Source organism: Suncus etruscus, chromosome X (genome assembly GCF_024139225.1).
Source record: "Suncus etruscus isolate mSunEtr1 chromosome X, mSunEtr1.pri.cur, whole genome shotgun sequence".
Lineage (NCBI taxonomy): Eukaryota > Metazoa > Chordata > Mammalia > Eulipotyphla > Soricidae > Suncus > Suncus etruscus.
Genome location: NC_064868.1, coordinates 120,275,264 through 120,297,527, shown reverse-complemented (window position 1 = coordinate 120,297,527; position 22,264 = coordinate 120,275,264). Strand labels below are relative to the sequence as shown.

Below are 22,264 nucleotides of genomic sequence, written 5' to 3'. Positions count from 1 at the left end.
TTTAATCCCCAACACCCCAGCAACACCAAGAAAGACCCTTCAGTATAGAGCCAGAAGTCACTTCCAGGTGTGACCCAAAAACAAAATTAAAAAAAAATTAAAGGAAAATCTGAATAGACTTAATTAAGTATAAAAGAGTATTTCAGCCTTGGGTCCTAGAGATACTACAGCCTTAGGGCTTTTGCATTCCACAGAGCCAATCAGGACTGACAGTGTTTGCATCCCCAGCTACCATATGGTCCCCCATGCCTGTAAGGGTAGATTTCTTTTTTTTCGTTTTGTTTTGTTTTGTTTTGTTTTGTTTTGTTTCGGGCCACACCCGTTTGATGCTCAAGGGTTACTCCTGGCTAAGCTCTCAGAAATTGCCTCTGGCTTGGGGGGACCATATGGGATGCCAGTCCTTCCTTGGCTAGTGCTTGCAAGGCAGACACCTTACCTCTAGCGCCACCTCACCTGCCCCAAAGGATAGATTTCTGAGTGCAGAGCTAGAAGTAAAACCCCTGCTGCTGGATATAACAGCAAACAATTTCAAAAAAAAGGTGTATTTTATCTTAAAAACGGAATGTTGGCTTAATGGTAGTCAATAATATATTATAAATGTTTCCATAGCTTCATTAATAAGCCAAAACTATAATAATATTAATAAATATAAATTGATCACCTGCAAAAACAAAAATAATAAAATGAAATGTTGAGTCTTTATTGAAATGCTATTAAATCCTTTAGCAATATAGGAATAAACAGAATTTTCACTCAAGTAATGTCTACAATAAGCTCCCTTAATATATGTAAAATTAAATGGCAAATGCCATTGTCTTTTAAATGAGCTCATTTAATGCTTCCTACAAGACTAGTTTCAAGAAAATTAATTCCCTAAGCTGTTGTTTTTCCACAAATCACTATATTATTCCTTCAAATGTCAATGCTAATACACCAGCAAAGAGAATTCTTTGCAAAAGGTTTATTTCATCAGGTTTCTTTTTTAAATATAGCACCATGATTCTCTTCAAGCTATTGAATCTCATTTGCTAGATCTGCTATGAGTCTTATGAGCTTTCCTTTGTATGTAAATTCTATCTTTGATCTTGCTACTTTCAATATGTGTCTTTGGTTTTTCACTGATTACGTATCTTGGTGTTGTTATATTTAAATTACAACAGTACATTTTGATACATGTATGAATTATAATATAATACACATCATAATATGTCTTAGAATTACATGTTGGTTATTACTACTTGGGTTGATATCATTCAGACCTTTTAGATCTTGGTGCCTAAACACCTCAACTCTAGAAAAATTCTTCTCTGATTTCTTGAACTGATCATTCTTCATTGAATGTGCCTCCTTTCTTCAAAAATCCTGATTTTTCTGTTATTCACACTTTCTGAGTTTTTAATATAACAATCAAAGTTTTCTGTCACTCTCTTTGTAATTTTCTCATTTCTACTCTCATACTTTATTGTTTTTCCTACTATCTGTGCAGCCATCAGAGAAAATGAAGTCATGAAGTTTTCCTATACCGAGAGGGACATGCTGAGTAAAATAAGTCAGAGGGAGAGAGATAGACACTGATATGTTTCTTTAAGCTCCAAATAGTGTCATATGCCATGCTCTGAGAGTTTATAGGCTTGGTGGTTCTGATAGAGCCATCTGTTTTATTATTCTCACTTACTGAACTTGGTGGTGTTCTGTGTATCTTTCCCATTGTGTTTGCTCTACTCCTTTTGTGTTATGGGTGAATTTTTGCTGTTAACCCTCCTGAGGAAATAGGTTGATTAATACATTCACCCAGCAGGAGGAGGCCTAAGAGTGAAGAGTGTGATATGTGATAAGTAGGGGTGTCAAATTCAGAAAATTTAACACCTTCACTTTTAGAGGTGGGCCTGCAGAGGTGGCTAAAGATAAGTGTGTAGGCTTCAGGCAACAGCTGAAAGGGCTAGAAATCTACTTCCAGTGCCATGAATATATCAGAGATGTCAACCATAAGTATAAGCACATTTGGAAGGATGGAGTAAAAAGTAGAGGGTCTGATAGGTGGAGGTGGGACTGCTGAGATCTTATAGTTCTGTAAGTGGGTTCAGTCTATAATGTATATATGAATAGCTACTTTGGTTACAGGTACTAGAATGGCTATAATACGCACTGTATTTTATAACCACACTTGGTTTGATACAAATGTTTAAAGATCTTATGTGTACGAGAAGAGAATACATTTCAATGAGTTTAAGAAATGGAGAAGGAAGAAGTACATATTATCTTTATGTAACCATAATTAAAAACATATTTGCAGTTGGGTTTGTCATAAAAAGAACACCCACCTTCACCACTGCAACATTACCACCACCAATGCCCCAATCTCCCTCCTCCGCACACCTGTAATCAAGACAGGCATGTTATTTCTCTCACTCACTACCTTTGTCATGAAAGTTGTCAGTGTATCTATTTTTCTAACTACATTCACCACTCTTTGTGGTAAGCTTCATTTCATGGGCCTGTCCCACCAGCCCTCATCTCTATTGTCTTTGGGTATTATTACAACACTCTTTTATTTTTCTGAAATCTCATAGATGAATGAGACTATTCTCTGTCTATCTCTCTCCCTCTGATGTATTTTACTCAGCAAAATAGTTTCTATGTCTATCTATGTCAAGAAAAAATTTATGGCTTCATTTTTCCCGAGGGCTGCATACCATTGCATTATAGAGATATACCAAACTTTCTTTAGCCACTCATTTATTGTCAGGCATCTGGGTTGTTTCCAGGTACTGGCTACTGTAAATAGTGCTGCAATGAATATAGGTGTGAAGAAAACATTTTTGTATTTGTTTTTGTGTTCCTAGGGTATATCCCTAGGAGTGGAATAGCTGGATTACAAAGAAGCTCAATTTTCAGGTTTTTTAGAAATCTTCATATTGTTTTCCATAAAGGTTAGACTAGACAGCATTCCTACCAGCAGTGAAAGAGTTTCTTTCTCCCCACATCCCCACCAGCATTGATTGTCCTTGTTCTTTGTGATGTGTGCCAATCTCTGGCATGAGATGGTGCCTCATTGTTGTTTTCATTTGCATCTCCCTGATTATTTGTAATGTAGAGCATTTTTTCATTTGCCTTTTGGCCATCCGCATTTCTTCTTTAAGGAAATATCTGTTCATTTCTTCTACCCATTTTTGGATGGGGTTAGATTTTTTTATTATTACGTTCTGTCAGTACCTTGTATATTTTCTATATTAATCCCTTATAAGATAGATTGGGTGAATAGACTCTCCTATTCCGTGGTGGCCTTAGTATTCTAGTCACTGTTTTCTTTGAAGTGCAGAAGATTTTGAATTTACTGTAGTACCATTTGTCTCAGCTTTCCCTTCCTTGGATAGTGTTGTTTCTTCTTCAATGTCATAGAGTCCTTTGCATACATTTTCTTCCATATATCCAACAGTTTCAGGTCTTATATGAAGGTCTTTAACCATTTTGATTTGACCTTTTTGTGTGGTGCAAGAGGTCTGTGTTCACTTTTTTGCATGTGGTTTACCAGTTGTCCTAATACCACTCATTGATGAGGCTTTCCTGAATCCATTTTTCATTTCATGCCCCTCCATCAAAGATTAATGGGTTTTATGTCTGGGGATCATTCTCTATCTATTCCATTGATCTGAGAGTCTTTATTCCAATATCAGGCTGTTTTGGTGACTATTATTTGTAATATGATTTAAAGTTGGGAAAAATGATACCACCCATCTTCTTTTTTGTAAGGGTTGCTTTAGCGATTCATGGCGATTCTTCCAAATAAATTTCAGGAGTATTTGATCAACTTCTTTGAAGAACATCATTGCTATCCTCAAAGGGTTTGCATAAAACCTGTACAATACTTTGGGGAGTACTGTCATTCTAATCATGTTGATTATCCCAATCCATAAGCAGGTTATATGCTCCAATATCCTTGTGTCCTCTTTTATTTCGTGAAGCAGTGTTTTTGTAGTTTTCTTTCAATAGGTCTTTCATCTCTTTAGTTGTCACCAAAGTATTTGAGTTTATGTGGTATCATTGTGGATGAAATTTTTTTCAGCCCCAGAAAAAAGCCGTGAATGAGATTTTTTAAGTGTCTATTTTTTAACATTATCTGTATATAAAAATGCCATCGATTTTTCTTTGCAGATGAAATACTATCTTTAGAAAAACTCTAAAAAGACTCTACCAAAAAACTTATAGAAACAACTGACTTGTATAACAAAGTGACAGGCTACAAAACTTACTTTTTTTATTTTGGTTTTTGGGTCACACCCAGCAGTGCCCAGGGGTTACTTCTGGCTCTATGCCCAGAAATTGCTCCTGGCAGGCTTGGGGTACCATATGAGACGCTGGGATTTGAACCACCATCCTTCTGCATGCAAGGCAAATGCCCTACCTCCATGCTATCTCTTCAGCTCCAGATGACAAAAACTTTCATTGCTTTGATTTTATCTGATTCCACTGATTATTCAGTAGAGAGATGTATAAGTTTCATGTGTAAAGTTATTTATCATTTGTTTTTTAATTCGCTTCTCTTTTCAGTGGATACTGATCTATGATATTTGATATAATTTCTATATTTTATTTTAAAGCCATATATTTTATAGCCCAACATATCGTCTATCATGCATTATGTTTCATTTCCATTAGAGAAGAATGTGTATTCAACTTTGTGGAGATGAAAAGCCTTGTATCTATCTAGTAAGGTACTCGCTTCCTTTGTTCCTTCTAAGTCAGTATGTCCTTGCTAAGCTTTAGCCCTTTTGATCTATTGTGAGATGCTAGGGCAGTGCTGATGTCTACTATGGAATACTACACAACTGTTTAAAAAATAAACTCATGGGGCCAGAGCAGTGAGGCAAACGGTAAGACATCTGCCCAGTGCATGCTAACCTCAGACAGACAGCGGTTAGATCCTTGGCTTCCCATATGTCCCCCAAAGCAGGAGCGATATCTGAGCACATACACAGGAGTAACCCCTAAGGATCAGTGGGTGTGGCCCAAACCTCCCACAAATTTTTAAATAAAAATAAAGTTATAAAATTAACTCATACATGGATCAATATGGAGAGTATTATGCTGAGTAAAAAGTACCAGAGAGAATGGGATAGACATAAAATAATTTTATTTGTGGGATATAATTAAAAGATAGTATCGTGATAATATTCAGAGATAATAGATATGAGGGCCAGGAGGACCAGTGTATGGTAGGAAGCTTGCCACAAACAAAATTTTCCACTGACAATGATAGTTATAGCTGATCACAATGGACTAAATTGGGGTGCTGAAAGAAGATAAAGTGATATACATGGTACTCCTTCATTAATAGTGCAAATACAGAATCAAAAATGTGGTGGGATGAAGAAGAGAAAAAAGTGACCTATCTGCCCAGTCAGGCAGTGTGGATGGGGAGGGGGTAAGCAATATTGGGGTCACTGTTGATAGGAAATGAGCAGTGGTGAATGGATGTGTACATTGTTTGAATTAAATGCAATCATGTACAACTTTGTGCTTAAACAAAATAATTGTCATTTTAAAAATAGAAAAACATTTATATATGTATGTGTGTAAATATTATTTGAATAAGGAGTATAATTTATGTATAGATAACTGTCCAAAATTTAAAAATTTTATTCCCACAAATTTACACTGAGCATCTGTGCATTCTACTTTTGTGATAAAAGAGTGTATAAGGTTTATACAATAGAGTGTATAAGTCATCATAGTAAAAGGCTAACTGGTGTTTGATCCCCAATATCCCAAATTGTCCCTTAAGCCTCTCTAGAATAATTTCTGAGTACAGAACAAGAAGTAATATCTAAGCAATGACAACTTTGTCTCCCAAAAGAAACCAAACAAGAATATATAAAAGATTCACACTTTTTATTTCAGTTAAAAATGTATGGGTGTCAAGGCCAAAACAATATTACAGTGGGTAAGGAATTTTCTTGCATGAAATTGACCAGAGTCTAATACCCAATGCTCCATAAGATACCACATAACCTCCTGGAGTGAACTCTAAGTGCAGAATCAGGAATAAGAAATTATCATAGTCAAGTAGAATCCACCAACACAAAAAATCTGGGGTTTCATTTTTTATTTTAATTCACTGCCTTCCTGGCAAATCACCATTCTAAAAAGATGAATTGTTATTAAGACTATTTTAGAACAAATGGAATGCAATAGTAAACCAAGAAATAGTCACAAAAAGTTGCACAGGTTGATTATTGAAAAAGACTCCCAAGTAATAGACTCCTAAGGCACTTAGAAATCAATAAGATCTTTTTGATATTGATATTTCTCAAAAATAATTTAATGCTCTCTATCTCCACCCCCACAAAATACATTTGAACATCCTCTAGGAAACATTAAAATGCATATCCTAATGCAAAAATAAAATTCCAGACATTCTTCATAGCTGAAGAACTTCTTGGCATTGTTCAACAGGAAGTTTCAAAAACTCTTGCTACTTTATTAATATTTTTAAAGGATTAAGAAGTTAACAAAAATATTGAATTAGAGGTATAACAAAATCATATATAGCCAAAAGGAACATCAAAGATCAAATCAATCGACCTACAGACTAAGAGCCATGCATCTGTGGTAGCTTATAGTTTGTTGCGTCATTAATGGTATTTAATTTTTCTTTATCTACCTATACATTAAAATAAATTAATCCTACACAGGAAAAATATGGACTTTCACAGGTGCAAATGAATTCATTCTTCTCCAGTTTACTAAAAATGCACAGGAAAGACAGAAATGTAAACTTGTAGTTCTTTTGTCATTTGATGACAGCAAACTTTCATACACTTCGAAATTATTTCAATTTTCAAGGAGTCAAAGCTGAAGTCAAAATTCAGAAATGTTCATTTATTCATGATAGATTGACTGCAAAACAATCTTACTGTTCTATGACATTTCAAAAAGAAACAACATAACATGGTTTAATAAAGAAATATATACACTTGAAGCACTAAAGTACATGAGAAGCCAGACAATTTTATTATGAATTTTTACAGAAAGACTACCTAAGTTGCAGCCATAGATATAGGAGAGATAGTGCAGTGGCTAAGGGAATGACCTTGTAAACAGAATCAACCCATGGTATCCCATATGGCTCCCCTAGCCCAATAGGAGTAATTCCTGAGCACAGAGGCAGGAGTAACCCCTGAGTACGACCAGATGTACACCCCCCAAAAAAAGACTACATATGTACTTCTCTTCAATAAATTTCTTTTTTTAATAATAATTTTTATTGTGACCAAAAAGTAACAAATATTTCACAGTAATATTGAAGGTACATAGTGACAATAAATCAGGGCCATTCCCACCACCAGGATTGTCCTTTCCCCCACCCTTTACGCAGCATGTGTCCCATATCTCCCTCCTTTGCCCCCCCCCCCACCGGAGTGCTAGTGTAACTGTTCCCCTCTGTGTATAGCTTCTTGTATACAGGGTATCGATTCTGTTGTTGTCTTTGGGTTTGGTGTTTAATTCTGGTCATTTTTTTACTTCCACTGAATGATCATACGGCAGTTTGGTCCTGGTATTGTTCATTTTTATTTTTCCCCCTCAATTCATGAGGCAGAACAAGATGATTCAAGTTGTGGGTTCTGCTGGAAGAAGAAAAAAACGAGAAACAAAGTTTATCAAATATTGAAATTTATAAATCGGTCATTCCAATTCATCCTGTTCAAAATCCTAACATAATCCAAAACCCCTAATAAAATTCTGTTGAAACTAGGAGACTGAAGTTCAGTGATGTTGACTAAGGCTTAAGCAGAAAAAATGCATATATCAGAGTGGAATACAGATGGTCTGACTCCCCAGTCTTGAATTATTTCCATTTTATTGAACTGCTTTGCATTATAATGCTTTGTGAGACATTGATATAGGGATAGCTCTTTTCATCAAGGACATTTCAGGCTTTTTAGCAAACTGATTCGACCTAACTGACTGTTAGATGTGACCTATGAGACATCAGTCTGAGAGAATGGTTCTCAAACAGTTTTCCCAGGAATAACAGCACCAGCATTGTCTGGGAACTTGCTAGATGTTCTAAGTAGACCCAAATGGTGGTGATATCTAGTAATATTTTTTTTTGTTTCTGGGCCACACCCAGCAGTGCTCAGGGGTTACTCCTGGCTATCTGCTCAGAAATGGCTCCTGGCAGGCAGAGGGGAACCATATGGGACACCGGGATTCCAACCAACCACCTTTGGTCTTGGATCGGCTGCTTGCAAGGCAAACGCTGCTGTGCTATCTCTCCGGGCCCTCCAGTAATATTTTTAATAAATCTTCCTGTTATTCCAATATACTTGTATTAGAGAACTACTGTACTCTAGACTGTCTTGTTCAAAACCTAGATCTAAAACATACCATACTGCCAAAGAATTATATATATATATATATATATATATATATATATATATATATATATATATATATATATATAAGCAGTTGATTCTTGTGATTAAAATCCAATAATGGAATAACATTAGAGTTACATTTTCAATAATTTAAGATATTTTAAAATGTTTTTTAAAGCAGTTGATATTTTTCTCACAAAATAATTTAAGTATCTCTACTTCCTGCCCCCACAAAATACATTTAAACAGAAATATATTCACTAACTTGTATTTACATTTGTAGAAAAAATGTAAAGTTCTATAAAACTGAAACCCAACTACAAACATGTTTGTAATCATGGTTACAAAAATAAAGATATGTATTAAAAAGAAAAAAATTAAATGTTGTAGGTAATAAATTTATCAAATAAAGATTTCTAGTTTTCAGGATTCTCACCCCCCATAAACCACTTTCATACAAATAACTTAATGCAGTCAAAGGAAAAAATATATATCCTGGCTTTGTTATGAGAAACCTGAATTTCTTCTCAAATGTGTACCATTGTTGACACTATTAGAGTAGTGTCAACTTTAAAGAACACCAGTCCCCTCTTAAATGAAAAGGGACACGGAGTAACTGCTGTACTGCTGTACAAAGCTGCCTAGTGATTAAATTTTAAAAAAAGGAAAAAATATACCTTGGGACTGGAGCAATAGTAGTGTTCGATCCTGGCAGATCATATGGTCCCACAACCTATCAGGCATGATTTCTGAAGGTGCAGCCCGAAAAAGAAAAATAACAACAACAAAAAAAAGGATTTCCACCTTGTTCAATAACGGAATTGACAAAAGATCTGAAGCCCACATTATTCTCTCAGTTCCACGGTCTCTGAGAGCAATTGTTTTATATGGAATTCAATTTGGCAAATGATGAAACTGATGCTGCTGGAGATCCCCTTGTGGCATATGTGAAATGGGGCTTTGTACACAAGTAGGAATCCTATTGCTAGGATAGTTGCAAGAAGGAAGGGTTAGGTATAGTTCATGGTCTTCATCGATACCCCTTTCCAGCTCTTTGTTCCTTCTTGAGCTTTTCCCAGAAAGAAGTACAGTCTTTTCTGGGTCTAGACTGGTGCCAGGTAAAACTATTATCTGTGAATTGACTCATTCAATCTTCTCTCTTGGTTTTATTACCTGTCAAGAATTGATTGTCATGGTATTCCCTTCCCTACCTGCCTACCTGCATCAAATTGCTTTATAACCCTTTAAAAAGACAAGGAAACATTGGGCCAGCTCTCTGTCCTGTTGGAGCAACACCATTTCATCCACCACTACATCACCAATGGCTTACATCACCTCTCAACTACAATTTTCTGCAGAGACACTAAACCAGCCAGTATTGGACTGATATCAGTAGGACCTTTGAAGTGCTGGTATCAACACTTTTGAAAGCCCTGGCAGCTAAAAACAAGCCTCACAAAAACCAAACTATCAGCTAGTGATTGGAATTCCAGGCCCTTGCAGCCATGACAGCTTCAAAATTATTTGTTGTTGTTTTTGTTTTGTTTGTTTGGGTGCCACACGGGTAGTACTCAGGGATGACTCCTGGTTATTCACTCAGAAATCGCCCCTGGCTTGGAGGACCATATGGGATGCCAGAGAATCAAACTGAGGACCATCCTAGATAAGCGCATGCAAGGCTAACACCCTACAGTCTGCACCATCACTTTGGCACCCTAGGAACAAACCAATTTAGAGGACATCTTGTATATGAAAGCACTTAATTGTAGAGGCACTAATTGCAGAAATCATCCCAGGTGAATAGATCTAAATCAGGTACTCCAAATGGAATAAGAAAACCAGACAAACATTAGGGAGAAAACCTTGGGGTCAGGGGTTTCCAACCTCAAAGACTGAGTGCCTACTGTCCTCTCCATGTGATCTGTATTGTTTAGAGTCAATCCAACTCAGAGGGGCAGATATTATTAATTCACAAAAGTACCTATCTAATGCTAATAAAGATTAGGTGGGTCTTAACATCTCAAAAGAGGTGTGAGAAGGGAAGAAGCAGCTAGGATAAAGTCTTTGTTTAGGGAGAGCAGGGTAGTGCTCAGTGTTTAGCTATTTCTCCTCCTTTTAGGTTTGCTAAGCACAAAAAATTCGAGATGAGTTAGGTAGGCTGTGCTCTCCATAGGTATTACTTTTCTCTGCAAGATGAAAGATCCCAGAATTGGTAATACTAGCATTGCCAACAATCTGGATGAGAAGTCATATTATATCCAGAGTAGAGCTTATAGCAAAATAATCAAAAGATTCATGACTGGGGAATCTTTTGAAAGATCTTTGAAATTTTGAATAGGCATAGCAGGGTGCTATAGGGCAGATTATGGAGAAGGTTCAAGGGTGTATACTAACGGAGAGCCAAGGGATATGGATTGGTTATTGTATTTTTCACTCAATTGGTGCCATTCCACACTATCCTTGATTCACAGGTATAATAACAAAATAGTTCCCAAAAATACACAAAGAAATATATACATATTTGCTCCATTTTGTCTGCTGATTATGTTCAGGGTATGTTGGTTCTGGAAGACTACTCCATCTAACAAGGTAATCTGTTGGTGGAGAGCAGTCAGAAAGGCGATAGAAGTGTCAATAATATTCTACAGCAGCTGGGTGAAGTCCCAGGCTAAGATCAGTCCCTGAGCCAGGGCCCCAATTGAAAATTCGATCAAAATGGTCAGTCTGGTCTCCAGTGACAGTGCTCTAATTTCAGTGTTGTGAAGCTGGAAGGGGTATGGGAGAACAACGCTCCAGGGCACAAGGAGTGTGAATTTGCTGGGATAGTGTGGTCAGATAATAAGAACAGGAAAACATAATGGACAGGAAAGGGGAGCACAGAGAAAGAAATCTTGGGTTTCTGGGAAACTGACAGTGTCCATGAAGAAAGATGTAGAAGGATAGAAAGGGCTTTGTTTAGGTATCACACAGACATATGAATTGCCTACAAACATAAAAGTGGCCACTTACAACTTTCCTAAGTATAAAGTTTGCATCATCTGATATTAGTATGGCCACTCCAGCCTTTTTATGGGTGTTGTTTGCTTAGATAGTTTTCCTCCAGCCTTGTATTTTGAGTCTATGTTTGTTCTAACTATTCAGGTGTGTTTCTTGTAGGCAGCAGAAGGTTGGATTGAGTTTTTTGATCCATTTAGCCACTCTGTGTCTCTTAACTGGTGCATTTAGTCCACTGACATTGAGAGAAAGAAATGTCCCGGGATTTAATGCCATCTTTGTTTTGAAATTTGGTGTGATTTTTGGTTAGTCTTGTCTTAAATTAGGTCTTTCAGTTTTTCTCTTAAGACTGGTTTTGAGACTGTAAAGTTTCTGAGCTGTTGTTTGTCTGTGAAACCATGTATTTTTCCATCAAACCTGAAAGTGAGTTTTGCTGGGTACAGTGTTCTAGATGAAGCATTTATTTCATTGAGTTTTGTCACTATGTCCCACCACTGCTTTCTGGCGTTCAGTATTTCTTGTGACAGGTCTGCTGTAAATCTCAAGGATTTTGTATTCATTTTGTATTAATCAAGGGATATGTACAGCAGGAAGAAATCACTCTCCTAAACATATATGCACCAAATGAGGGGCCAGCAAAACATTTAATACAATTGTTGGCAAATCTGAAAAATAATATCAATAACAACACAATAATTGTGGGGGACCTCAACACAGCTTTGTTAACACTGGATAAGTAAACCAGATATACCCAACAAGAATATAGTAGACCTGAGAAGAGAAATTGAAGAAAAAGGCCTGGTATATATTTACATATATATGTGTGTGTGTGTGTGTGTGTGTGTGTGTGTGTGTGTGTGTGTGTTGTGTGTGTGTATATATATGACACTTCAGCCCCAGAAACCTGAGTACACATTTTTCTCCAATATACTTGGGACATTCTCCAGGATAGACTACATGCTGGCACATAAAACATACCTCCATAATATCAAAAAGATAGAAATTTTGCAGGCTATCTTCGCTAACCACAAGGCTCTGAAATTATATGTGAATTCCAAAGGGACACAGAAGAAAAACTTTAACACCTGGAAGTTATTTATACTGAATAACCAGTGGGTCCCTGATGAAATAAAGAGGAAATCAAAAGGTTCCTGGAAACAACTGATAATAAAGACATAAACTATCAGAACTTATGGGACACAGCAAAAGCACTACTGAGAGGAAAATTTATAGCTTTGCACACATACATCAGGAAGGAAGAAGGGGCCTACCGGAATAGCTTAATGATGCAGCTCATAGAATTAGAAGGTGCTCAAGAAAAGAACCCAAAAGAGGGAGACAGGAGGAAATAACAAAGCTGAGAGCAAAGCAACCCGAAAGATAAACGAAAGCAGAAGTTGGTTTTTGAGAAAATAAACAAGATTCATAGACCACTGGCAAAACTAACAAAGAAAGAGAGAGAAGAAACTTGATAACTTGCATTGGGAATGAAAAAGGAGAGATCACTACTGATATGGCAGAGATTCAAAGGGTAATCAGAAACTACTGTGAGAAACTCTATGCCACTAAAAATGAGAACCTGGAAGAGATGTATAAGTTTTTGGACTCTTATAGTCTTCCACGATTGAATGAAGAGGATGTAGCATATCTAAACACCCCCATCACTATTGATGGAATTAAAATGGTAATCAATATCTGCCCAAAAACAAAAGACAAGGCCCAGATAGATTCACTAATGAACTTTCAAACTTTCCAAGAGGAACTACTACAAATCCTGGCAAGAATCATTCATGATCGAAAAAACGGGAAAACTTCCAAATAGACTTTATGAAGCCAACATCACCTTGATACCTAAACCAGACAGAGATGCTACAAAAAAAGGAAATTACAGACTAATATCCCTGATGAATGCAGATGCAAAGATCCTTAACAAAATCCTGGCAAATAGAATTCAATGCCTCATTAAGATCATCCAGTACGATCAAGTAGGTTTCATCCCAGGAATGCAAGGATGGTTTAACATCTGTAAATTTATCAACATAATACACAACATCAACAACAAAAAAAATAAAAATCACATGATCATATCAATAGATGCAGAGAAAGCATTTGATATGTTCCAACACCCATTCTTGATCAATACTCAGCAAGATTGGAATGAAAGGAACCTTTCTCAATATAGTTAAGGCCATCTACCACAAGCCAGTGGCAAATATTATCCCCAATGGAGAAAAATTAAAAGCCTTCGCTCTAAATTCTGGTACATGGCAAGGCTGTTCTCTCTCATCACTCCTATTCAACATAGCACTGGAAGTACTCGCTATAGCGATTAGGCAAGTAAAAGATATCAAGGGAATCCGGATAGGAAAGGAAGAGGTCAAGCTCTAGCTGTTTGCAGATGACATGATACTCTACTTAGAAAACCCTAAAGATTCTACCAAAAAGCTCCTAGAAACAATAGACTCATATAGCAAGGTGGCAGGCTACAACATTAACAAAAATCAATGGCCTTTCTATACAAAACCCCCTTTCTTACACCTATATTCATTGCAGCACTATTTACCATAGCAAGGCTATGGAAACAACCAAGATGCCCTTCAACAGATGAATGGCTAAAGAAACTGTGGTACATATACACAATGGAATATTATGCAGCCGTCAAGAGAGATGAAGTCATTAAATTTTCCTATACATGGATGTACACGGAATCTATTATGCTGAGTAAAATAAGTCAGGGAGAGAGAGAGAAAGATGCAGAATGGTCTAACTTATCTATGGGTTTTAAGAAAAATGAAAGACATTCTTGCAATAATAATTTTCAGACACAAAAGAGAAAAGAGCTGGAAGTTCCAGCTCACCTCAGGAAGCTCACCACAAAGAGTGATGAGTTTAGTTAGAGAAATAACTACATTTTGAACTGTCCTAATAATGAGAATGTATGAAAGAAATGGAGAGCCTGTTTAAAGTACAGGCGGGGGTCGGGGGGGAGGTGGGAGATTTGGAACATTGGTGATGGGAATGTTGCACTGGTGATGGGTGGTGTTCTTTACATGACTGAAACCCAAACACAATCATGTATGTAATCAAGGTGTTCAAATAAAAGAGAAAAAAAAGAAAGAAAACAACCCCATTCACAATAGTGCCACACAAAGTCAAATATCTTGGAATCAACTTGACTAAAAATGTGATGGACCTATACAAAGAAAACTATAAAGCCCTGCTCCAAGAAATAAGAGAGACACGTGGAAACGGAAACACATACCCTGCTCATGGATTGACAGGATTAACATCATCAAAATGGCAATACTCCTCATAGCATTGTACAGATTTAATGCGATTCCCCTAAAGATACCGGTGACATTCTTCAAAGAAGTGGATCAGGCACTTTTGAAATTCATTTGGTATAATAAACACCCTAGAATAGCTAAAGCAATCATTGGGGGAAAATATAGGAGGAATTACTTTCCCCAACTTTAAACTTTACTACAAAGCAATAGTTATCAAAACAGCATGGTACTGGAATAGACAGGACCTCAGATCAGTGGAATAGACTTGAATACTCAGAGAATGTTCCCCAGACATACAATCACCTAATTTTTGATAAAGGAGCAAGAAATCCTAAATGGAGCAAAGAAAGCCTCTTCAACAAGTGTTGTTGGCACAACTGGCAAGCCACTTGCAAAAAATTGAACTTAGACCCCCAGTTAACATCACGTATAAAGGTAAAATCCAAATGGATTAAAGACCTCGATATCAGACTGGAAACCATAAGATATATAGAACAACACGTAGGCAAAACACTACAGGACATTGAGACTACAGGCATGTTCAAGGAGGAAACTACACTCTCCAAGCAAGTGAAAGCAGAGATTAATAGATGGGAATATATTAAGCTGAGAAGCTTCTTCACCTCAAAGGAAATAGTGCCCAGGATACAAGAGCCAGCCACTGAGAGGGAGAAACTAGTCACCCAATACTCATCAGATAAGGGGCTAATCTCCAAAATATAGAAGGCAATGACAGAACTTTACAAGAAATAAGAAACATCTAATCCCATCAAAAATGGGGAGAAGAAATAGACAGACAGTTTGACAAAGAAGAAATACAAATGGTCACAAGACACATGAGAAAATGCTCCACATCACTAATCATCAGCAAGATGCAAATCAAAACAACTATGAGATACCAACTCACACCACAGAGATTGGCATACATTACAAAGAATGAGAACAAACAGTGTTGGCAGGGATGTGCAGAGAAATGAACTCTTATCCACTGCTGGTAGGAATGCTGTCTAGTTCAACCTTTAAGGAAAGCGATATAGAGATTCCTCCAAAAACTGGAAATCGAGCTCCCATACGATCCAGCTATACCACTCCTAGGAATATACCCTAGGAACACAAAAATACAATACAAAAATCCCTTCCTTACACCTATATTTATTGCAGCACTATTTACCATAGCAAGACTCTGTAAACAACCAAGATGCCCTTCAACAGACGAATGGCTAAAGAAACTGTGGTACATATACACAATGGAATATTATGCAGCTGTCAGGAGAGATGAAGTCATGAAATTTTCCTATACATGGATGTACATGGAATCTATTATGCTGAATGAAATAAGTCAGAGAGAGAGAAAGACGCAGAATGGTCTCATCTATGGGTTTTAATAAAAATGAAAGACATTTTTCCTATAATAATTTTCAGACACAAAAGAGAGAAGGGCTGGAAGTTACAGCTCACCTCATGAAGCTCACCACAAACAGGGATGAGTTTATTTAGAGAGATAACTACGTTTTGAACTATCCTAATAATGAGAATGTACAAGGGAAATGGAAAGCCTGTCTAGAGTACAGGCGGGGGTTGGATGGGGAGGAGGGAGATTTGGGACATTGGTGATGGGAATGTTGCACTGGTGATAGGTGGTGTTCTTTACATGACTAAAACTCAAATACAGTCATTTATGCAATCAAGGTGTTTAAATAAAATATATTTAAAAAAATAAAAAAAATTAAATAAAATTGGCCACTACACATACACAGTTGATCGTTTTGCTCCAGCTGTTATTCTAACCCATTTAGAGTGGTCAGAATAAAACAAAACTTCCTCAGTTATTAAAAAAATTCAGAATGTAGCAATAAAATCACTATAAAGGATTGGTATGTTGGCATCAGATGAGTTCATTGTTGATTTATCGCAAGTGAAATATCAAGGTGGAGAATTATAGGTGTAATGAAATGTAGAGAATTGAAAAGTAGCTATAAAGTCAAAAGAATTTAGTTGTCAGAGTTATTCCTGAGGGTAAGGCACTTAAGGCACTTACCTTGCACATCAGCTATGTTTTGATTCTTGGCACTGCAAATGGTCCAAAGAGCCCCTCCAGGAGTGATTCATGAACACAGAGCCAGGAGTAGACCCTGAGTGCAACTGCACTAAATTTAAACGCAAAAAAAAAAAAAAAAAAAACCTTAAAAAAAGTAAAAAGTTTGGTCTTATGCCAGGAAACTTCAAGGGTTGGGTCTCTTTGTATTTAGGCCAAAGTTATTCCTTTCCATGCCCCTCATATTTTGGTGGGCCTATGCAAACAACAATTGCCACTCTAACACCGTTTTTACTGTGCTTTGACTCTAATCCTTTAAAAAAAACACTTAAAATTTGAGGTTAACTTAAGCTAATATGCATGTACATGGAAATGTAAAAAATACTATGCCTCTAATGTTTAAGGAGTTACATAAGTTTTATGGCTTTATATTGCCTTGTGTGCTGTTAAGAAATATTATAATGTGTTACAATCTGGGGACTTGAGGGACAAAGTAATTGTACATTATTTATCTTAATGTTCTTTGGCTGAAAGTTCAAAGTTAAGATATCAGCAAGGGGGGCCCGGAGAGATAGCACAGCGGCGTTTGCCTTGCAAGCAGCCGATCCAGGACCAAAGGTGGTTGGTTCAAATCCCGGTATCCCATATGCCCCCCCCCCCGTGCCTGCCAGGAGCTATTTCTGAGCAGACAGCCAGGAGTAACCCCTGAGCAACGCTGGGGATGTGACCCAAAAACCAAAAAAAAAAAAAAAAAGATATCAGCAAGGGGACTTCTTCTGAGAATTATGTTATGGGTGATTGTCCTTCCACTGTAACTTTATCTTGTCCTCTTTCTTTGCATCTTTTTTTTCATAATTAAAAATTTAAAAATTTAAAAAAATTTTGCCATAAAAAAGTAAAAAGAAAATAAAATTTTATTTATTTTTAAAAAAGGTAGACCAAAGTTCGGACTTCCAGGAATAGGTTCCTGAGTTAAGGAATATACTAAAATCCATTTCAATTTATTATTAAAACTAGTATTTGATAATATTTGTATAAAACCACCTTTTTTATCCGTCATTTTATTCTCAGTTGTAGATCAGTTTTATATTACCACTAAGGGGTCCGGGAAAAGTGCTGAATGAAACTGTCAAGTCCTGAGTGTAATATTCACTGTGACACCTTGCATATCAACTTAATTCCAGATACCCAAGTTTCCTCATTTGTTAATTGAGCCAGAAATGGAAATAAGTGCAAGGCATTAAATGTTATGATTTCACAAATAAAGGAAGTGATGCCACATACAAATAAGTAAAGGACATTTGATAATACCGTTAATAGTTATAATAGCTACAACTTATTTTACGTTTAAACTCAGGAACATTATTATAAATAATATTTATTTAGTAAAAATTATTATAAAGCTCACTCTTATGTTGATTACAATTTGCTGATCACCATATACCCTCCTGCTCTTTCAAAAGATAAAGGTCATGTTTATGCCCTTTCAATACTAGAAAATGGCTACAATAGCTCACAGAAAATCTTTACTCCAGAATAGACATTTGCAAATATTTTTTTTCCTTTTGGGCCACACCCGGTGATGTTTAGCGGTTACTCCTAGCTATGCCCTCACAAATAGGTCCTGGCTTGGGGTACCATATGGGATACCGGAGGATTGAACCTTGGTCTGTCCTGGGTTAATATCTGCAAGGCAATGCCCTACCACTTGCACCACTGCTCTGGCCCTGTAATTTCTTTAACCTTTTGTTTCATCATAAGATTTTCAGAGCTATTATGACCAACGTCATCCTCCTCTGGATATACTATAATTTGATCATCACTCTTAAATGAAGACAACTGGAAAAATGAACATACTTTCTTTTTTTTTTTTTTTTTTTTTTTGGTTTTTGGGCCACACCCGGTAATGCTCAGGGGTTACTCCTGGCTATGTGCTCAGACGTTGCTCCTGGCTTGGGGGACCATATGGGACACCGGGGGATCGAACCGCGGTCCGTCCAAGGCTAGCGCCATACTTTCTAACAGAAATAAAATTAAACTTTTTTGTTTCTCTTTTTGCACCTCATTCAGAGGCACTCAGGGTTTATTCCTGGCTCTGAGTCCAGAGATAGCTGCTGGCAGGCACAGGGAACCATATAGGATGCCAGGGATTGAACTTGGGTTCGTCCAAGTTGGCAGGGTGCAAAGCAAAGGCCCTACTACTGAGCGATAACTTGGCCCCTAAAATTAAACTTTGATTAATGTTTTTTGAGTCTCCAACTTATAAAATATCTGATAAAAGCAATGGACATTCCTAGCAAAAATAAATTTGTTTATGTGGTATATGACTAAAATCATGATTTAGAAATGTGAGACTGCTATGTTGCGTTCCCATGTTAAGTTCCTCTACCTTAGGGATCCAGGGTTATTTTAGAAGAACTGTAAAGCAGTTTCTATAAACTTTGTTTTGACCATGAACCCTTCTGACCTATACAAACCCCATTCTCTTTCACACCGGGTGGTCACATAGCCTTGTACCACAGGTACAATTTTTATCTATCATATTTTATACAATGGAGCTCACCATGGGCCAAATATTTCCAGTTGAAAAACGTTCCTTTAGTGCAGGAGAGATAGCACAGAAGAAAGTTCTTTGCATGCTGTTAACCTGGGTTTAATCGCAGACATTCCCTATGGTCCATTAAGCACGACCAGGAATAATTCCTGAATACAGATCCAGGTTTAACACATCACGTAAGCTTGGTCAGTTGTGATCTCAAAACAAAAAACAACAAATCAAAACAAACAATAAACATTTTATAGCTAATAGCTACAGCATCCTAGGCATGCCATTTATGATATCTCTAAAATATATAGAGCCATTTTTATCTAATTAAAGGAAAAAATCAAAATTGAGTGAAGCCAAAAAATAAAAATAATTCAGTGCAAAGTATATGCATTTATCAAATTACTTAATGATTTCAGGTTATTTTTAATGAGAACACTGTAGAAACTCAATTATAAAATGACTTAACCTACCTATATGAGAAGTTTAGTTAATAGGTTATCAGCATTGTGACTGCCCACCATAAACCAATTAGTATAAATGTACTTACTAAAAAGTTTTATTTTAGATAATACATGCTAAGTATCAGAACAATGATCCATTATAAGCATAAAGACGTGTCAAGTAGAAAGTTTAGTCATGCAACAAAACACATATACTTCCATTCAGTTGTTGTCTGATACTCTTATTTCCAATGAAGAGCACATAACCTCCTGTTGAACATTAAACTTAGATTGCACAAAATCACAGACTGAACAGTAATCTCTATGTCATGTTTTTCATAGGTTCAACAAGAATTTTGCAAGCAGGAACAGAGAAACTGTATTTACTTACATCTGGCACACTTACTCCTTTTCAAGGAAAGAAACTATGCCCCCAAAATCTAGATCACGTATGGGGAGACACAAAATTAATTCTATATGAATAGTTGGGTTTGAAATGTGATGCAGGATTTCAGTGTAATAATATTGTCTAAACAAAGAAGAAAAAGGCTGGTGCAATAACACACTGATAGCTAACCCAGGTTCAATCACTGACATTCCATAAGGTCCCATGAGATTGCCAAACATAATTTCTGAGCAAAGAGCCAGGTGTATATCCTGCATTCTGCCATGAGTGCTTCCCTTCAAATCAAAACAAAACAAATAAAGGAATGAGAAAAATAGTGACCCAATTATTGTTTGAAAGAGATTATACAAGTAGCTAACCAATTCCTGACCCTATTCAGTGATCTCAAGTGAATGTCTGATTGCATTATTAATTCTGATTCATCATTCTTACCTGCCTACACTAGCTCCTTTGTGATAAAAAAATTCTTATTTTCTGAAGAAATGTGTTTAGGTTCCCAAACTAAGATTTAGTGACTAGAATTTTAAAATTGGACATCTTTTCATGTTTCTATGTATTGTTACCTATACAATGAGCAGAGAATCTCCACAATTAACAGGCTAGCTGAGAAAATTGTGTCTTCATCTGCAGCTAAAGCCTGCAAAACTGAGACCTCCTATCCCCTTTTACCCGAAATCAAGATATTTGAGTAAAATTATCGTGTGCTATTTGCTTAACACCAAATGGGATTTTATGGTAGATTGGCACAAAGTGATAGCAAAAGGTACACATTTTTCTTGAAAAAAAAATAAGGAGATATAGGGCCAAAGTAATAGCACAGTGGTAGGGCATTTGCCTTGCACGCAGCCCACCTGAGTTTGATTCACTGCATCACATAAGGTCCCCTGAACCTGCCAGGGGCAATCTCTAAATACAGAGGCAGGAGTGACTCCTGAGCACTTCTGGGTGTGCCACCCCCCCCCCAAAAAAAAAACCAAAAAATAAAAAGGAGATATAGCAATAGTACAATGGATAGTGTGTTTGCCTTGCATGCCGCAATCCTAGGTTCAAATTCTAGCACTGCTACAAGACACAAGGAGTGTCTTGGTAAATATGCAATTCACAGGATTGCTACTGACTATCTGTATAATATTATTGTCAGAATAGCATTTTCAGAATTTCAAGAATACTTCTTGACATAACAGAAAGCTTGGTGTAGTATCACAAAATCGGGACTAGAAATCGTCTTCATTTATTTATCAGCACACTGAAGATCCACGAGCTTAAATAACAATTCAAAATTACATTAGTGCTTGTTTCGGCAGCCCATACACTAAAATTGGAATGATACAGAGAAGATTAGCATGGCCCTTGTGCCAGGATGACATGCAAAATTACATTAAAGCAATTATTCCTTTTTCTGATTTGCCCAAGATAGGCAAGCTTCAAGCCTACACACTTTTAAAATAAATTAAGTTTGCTTCTCAAGTTCAAAAATTGACATTGGCTAGATATTGTATGAACCACTTCCTTGTCATCTCAAAGCATGTGAAACATAAATTTAACCTTTCAACAACTCAAGGCTATCATTATCAACCAGTTATTGTGCTGTGCTGTAATAAAGCCCTCTCTACATCTCTCTTTCGTTTCACTGTTTGGTTGTCAAAGTTTATTCTTACGCTGTCACCCAGCCTGCTGCTAAGAGTCCTCTGTCCTTACCTTTACTTCTACTTCTAAGCCAGATAACCAAGCTTATTTAAAAGGTATATAGTAAAAGAAAACAAAAAATTCTCAGTGTAAAACCCTGATGATCTCATATAAAGTGCATATTTTTTTATGCATTCTACAATCATATTAGACTATTTTTCACAAGTATTTCTTGCTAACTGCAGGATTCAAAGCTAGATTCTACAAAATGAAAGCTACTGAAAAGAAGGTCTGACAACACAGGGGGTGGGATGGGGTTAATGTAACATACATATTTTTTATGCTCCAAGGGTTTATAAAGTGTTGGGTTTTTTTTATTTATCTATAACCTCAATAGTCAGTTCCAAACACTAGGTTGAATGGAACTCAATTTTAGATCGATACTAAGTTTACTATGCAAGCAGGAACATATTCTGGTTTCACCAAGATCAGAAAATCAACAGTCAGAAACCCTAAAACTACATGGAAAATGTAGTTCAGGTGGAGAGGG

At 36.7% G+C, this 22,264-nt stretch overlaps 1 non-coding gene across 1 annotated transcript; it reads left to right on the top strand.

Moving 5' to 3' along the window:
• The first annotated feature begins 21,376 nt into the window (after positions 1-21,376).
• On the top strand, positions 21,377-21,484 carry LOC126000337 (U6 spliceosomal RNA). Its single transcript, XR_007492683.1, has one exon. It is a non-coding gene; the product is annotated as a U6 spliceosomal RNA (small nuclear RNA).
• The last annotated feature ends 780 nt before the right edge of the window (positions 21,485-22,264 follow it).